Below are 4981 nucleotides of genomic sequence, written 5' to 3'. Positions count from 1 at the left end.
GACACGGGTCACGACGAGGCGTTCCCCATAGCGACCCCTAGAGGACGCAGTTCGAAGTTCCCATGAAAGGGAAACGATGTTGTTTTACACTACCATTGAGAAATTTTAACCAAAGTATGTTATAGACTTCTCATTAAGACCCTAAAGAATCATATCAACTTGTGGACAATGGGCATCCGATGACCCCTTTAAAGATCATATTGCAAAAATAACACGATCATGCAGGTTTGCACCAGTGTTGATTTTGACAGCAAATTTTGATTTAGTTTTAGTCATAGTCTTTTGACTAAAATGCCATTTAGTTTTAGTCATATTTTAGTCATCTTTTTAGTTTTAATCGACTAAATATCATACAATTTTAGTTGACTAAATCTACAGTAAAAATGGGTTTAGTTACAGTGTAATGCATTTATTAACAGACATATTTATTTCTATAAATAAATTTAGATTAATCTTTAGGGCTACTAAAGTTTTTCAGTCAAGAGAAGTGCATGATTTTCTGTCTTTGGTTGCTTGATTAACATCAATGACTCTAAATTAGGCTGCTGTCCCTTTAAAACAGAATGCACAGCTGCAATGGATGCAATGTACTGATACACATTCTCCCTACTGTTTATGTTCACTTAAGACGTAATCAACTGTGTTTACGTGAATACTCGTCAAAACGGACAATTCAACATCATTTTGTATAATTCTCCATTCATGCGACGCGAAAGAGTACTCGCGCGCTGAGTGTATGTATGCTTCAGTGTCTGCGCTCAGAAAACAGGACCGAAATTAGTTCTCTCTTGCGTAGTCAGATTTATCCATATGTCTGCTCTTCTCTTACTCCCACATATTGACATTTTTGATTATGCGAGTGTATGTTATGCTGCGTTCAAGTCCTCCTGGGACGTTCGTACTTAACAACAGGGTCTGCATTTTTTTACTTGGATTTCAGCTTCAAGAACATGACCAATTTAAGTTTATAGGACAACTAAACTATCAATTTAAACAAAAATTTACGTCAACTACAGACGTTGCATCCATCGATTCCGCCATGTTTCTCATTGACATGCCCCCAACTCGGAAATTTGGGGCTTAAAGAAAATTTCGAGTTTCCCACTCATAATAACGACTTTGTGGTGGCATTCATGTGCGTTCAACTCGTAAATACGATCTATCCGACATGACTTGAACGCACCATTAGCTTATGTCCCGCCAGTTCATATGTACACATCTAACTTCCGAACCATGCAGCAGATTCGTTCTGAATGAATCTCGTCCCAAATCGTCCCTCCCTAACATTTTCGTCTCGTTTTTATTCATTGACGAAAATATCAATAGATTTACGTCATAGTTTTTGTCATTAAAAAAGAGTTTTAGTTCATTATCATCTCGTTGTCGTCGGTGAAAAAAATGTCTTTGACGAAAATTATTCGTCAACGAAATTAACACTGGTTTGCACTACACAACATTAGATAGAACATGCAACATAGCTTCTCGTCCAGCCCCTTGTCATTTCTAGGTTGGACTATTGCAATGCTCTTCTGACTGGAATCAAACCTCTGCAAATGATTCAGAATGCAGCAGCACATCTTGTTTTCAATGAGCCCAAGAGAGCCCATGTCACACCACTTCTCATCTCTCTGCACTGGCTTCCAGTCGTGGCTCACATTAAGTTCAAGGCTTTGGTGCTTGCCTACATAACAGCCACGGGCACAGCACCCTCCTACCTCCACTCTCTTGCTATGCGTCTACATCCTGTCCAAAAGCCTGTGGTCGGTAAGTGAGGACATTTTCAAGGATGTTTTCTTTCACCGTTCCTTGCTGGTGGAATGACCTGCCTAACTCTATCCAAACAGCCGGATCCCTCACAATTTTCAAGAAACAACTGAAAACTCTGTGAGCATCTAACTGCATTCTCCTAAAAAATCCTAAAAAAAAGTCTGTATGCTTTTACTTTTTCCTATGCTCGCATTATCCCTTAATCCCTTCCTGTCCTAGCTTTTACTATTTTGAACAATGACTGAAACCTTGTATAACTGGCACTTCTTGTGTTTATTGCCATCTTATGATGAATCGCTTGTTATTACTCAAATGTAAGTCAATTTGGATAAAAGCATCTGCCAAATGAATAAATGTAAATGTATTTTCCAGACAATATTTTAAGATTTGCTTTAGATTTCATTAGAGTGGTCATATTAAAAGATAAATATTTTATTGTACAAACAACATATTTCATATTCTGACACTTTCTCAAGAGAATAAATGAGTCGGTATACGGAACAATATTGGGTTTCCTCAAAAAAGGGATCATCACATTTGAGGGTCTTTTTTCAAGTTAGAAAACCCTTGAAATGATGACAAAACAAGCTTCTTCCTCAAATGACATCTTTATTATTCTAGTCTTAAGGACAATGTCCATTTGTTTCTTTTGTGATTGGATGCATCACTACAGAAGGGGCGTGCATCTGTGTTCCCCCCTGAAGTCCTCAGTACACTCATTCACTGACTCATTCTCTTGTTGGCTCTCTCCAGCTAACACTGTCACTGCGGGAGGTGTGACCTTTGCGGAGACGTCGCCAATCCTCTCGCACACTTGCGCTCACAAGACTGTGTGCGCGTTTTTTTGTGTTATGACTGTGACAGACCCTCAATCTGACAACCCAAAGTCTTGGTGCACATGTAAACATCACCCAGAAAGGTTCTGAGGGAACATCTCAGAATAGAAATAAGCCGTTTAAACCCAAACTAAATCCCCACAGAGAGACCTATGATGGATTCACTTGGTACTCTGTCCTGTTCTGTTAAATGCTTTGTCATTTAGGTGAAATTTCAATGGTGAAGTATTATAATAGAGGAAACACATCCAGCAAACATCCTATGTGTCTAAACAACACCCATGGCATCGCCTCTGAAAGCACTGAAAAAAATGGTATAGAAACAATTTTCAATCAGGAAGAGCTATTAAATTTCACAAACACTTACAAAGAAACCTCAAGTAAGACTGAATCATATGTTAAATTTTGAAATAGTAGGCCTATTTTCTTTTAAAACATACTCCAATAATTGTTGTTTTATTTACAAGTTTGAAAAGTCATTTTTACATTGAGGGACAGTTAACCCAAACATGAGAATTCTGTCATGGTTTACTCTTTGACATGCAAAATAGATTTTAGAGCTACACTGTAAAAATCTATATATTTAAAAGTTTCTGTCTTTCTACTTCAAAATTTCATGTTAAATTAATGCGTTATTTTCTGTGTAATTACTTGTGACATTTACTAGCAATTTCTGAGTGTTATTTTAAACCTGTGACTAACTTTGAAACCTGCAAATGAGATTTGATAGCTACACAGTAAAAATGCTTTATGAATGTTTTATTGGATTATTATAAGTTCTACAAGAAAATACTATTTCAGTCTTTCTACTTTAAAATGTAATGTTTAGTTCAACGTGTTGCTTTTTCTTTGCTATTATTTATGAAATTTACTAGCTATTTCTGAGTGAAAATGGTTTCAAAGTAAATCCTGTTTCAAAGTAAAAAGGGAATTTTAGTCTTTTCCTTACAAAACCATTACATTATTCAGAAGACTTACAGTACAAAAAGAATAAAAACACTTTTAAGTTTTTTTTTTTGTCAGTTTGACAACCAGCTGTATGGGAATGAGCAGCATTCACATTGTTTAAAGCATCTCATTTTGTGTGCGACAGCAGAAAGATCCTAATCATAGAGGTTTGTAATGACATGAGGGTGAACAAATGCGTGACTTTTCAAAATAGAACTGTTCCTTTAATTTGAGACGATTATGATGTCACAGACCCAGTTTTAGCTACCGCTCAGCCGTTCCCAGAGTCTCATTTGGTGTTTCATCATAACATCCAGACATGATGTCTCACGCTCGCTCTGACTGTCTTTGTATGTGTGGTCCCATCTTAAGTGGGTCGGCTCGCAGACAGAAGCAGAACTAAGCTTCCTGTTCTTCTCCAAGAGTTTAATTCCAGCTTTATCTGGAGATCTGATGTCTGACTGTCGCTTATGGTATTTCTGAGAACTTCTGAGAATGGTATTTCTGCCACTGTCATAAACGAACTGAATGAACTGAAACGAGAGCGAGAGTCTCATGCTTGAGTGCATGTACTCGTGTCTCTTCTACTTTGGCTTCTAATATTTCTCCATCCATTTCTCTCATCTCCTGTCCTTCACGCCAATCTCTCATGACAAGTCAGATTCTGGAGCTCACTGACATACACTTTCACACACCATAACAAGCATCTTTTCCAATATATTGTTTCATTTTCCCTTCCAGCCTCTCTATTTCTTTTTTCATTTTCTTTCCAGTTCTTAGGTAACATAGCATACTTTGTTTTTTTCTTTTACAACTACAAAAAAACTAAAGAGATTTGAATCAGATACACCAGATACAACTTTGCCACTAATCTGAACAAAGCTGAGATATTCTACAAGCACATTAGTTTTCAGTAGGCTATTCACTGAAAATGACCATGACTGTCTTGACTTTAAAAGCAGCTGATTAATTGTTTTATCTGCTGTAAATAAAAAGCACTTTCTTCACTAAAAATAAAAACATCATTGTAAGCTAAGTTGATCGTAGAGACCACTGGTGGCAAAGGGTCTACTCAGGTTTATGATGCTTTTGCACAGCTCTAGCATATTGGCATGCACAACATAACCTTTCTCTTGCTAAATACAATGTGTGGTATAAGCAAATGAAAAGTGATTTGCTAATGACCTGAATAATACGTTTGCTTGAATATCTCCACACAACTCCATAACTTTCATGCAGCCACCCACAATCTAAGTTCAAGCTCCATTCTTCTGCTCGATGATAACCACAAAATCTCCATCATAACTGAAAATGAAACACAAACACATTAAAGGGGTCATAGGATGCTTTTTTAAAGATAATTATTTTGTGTATTTGGTGTAACAGAATATGTTGACATGCTTTAATGTTCAAAAAACACATTATTTTTC

The sequence above is a fragment of the Sinocyclocheilus anshuiensis genome, unplaced genomic scaffold, assembly GCF_001515605.1.
Source record: "Sinocyclocheilus anshuiensis isolate Anshui unplaced genomic scaffold, SAMN03320099.WGS_v1.1 scaffold434, whole genome shotgun sequence".
NCBI classification, from domain to species: Eukaryota; Metazoa; Chordata; class Actinopteri; order Cypriniformes; family Cyprinidae; genus Sinocyclocheilus; species Sinocyclocheilus anshuiensis.
The sequence above is the reverse complement of the archived record's forward strand: the minus strand, read 5'-3'. Positions refer to the sequence as shown.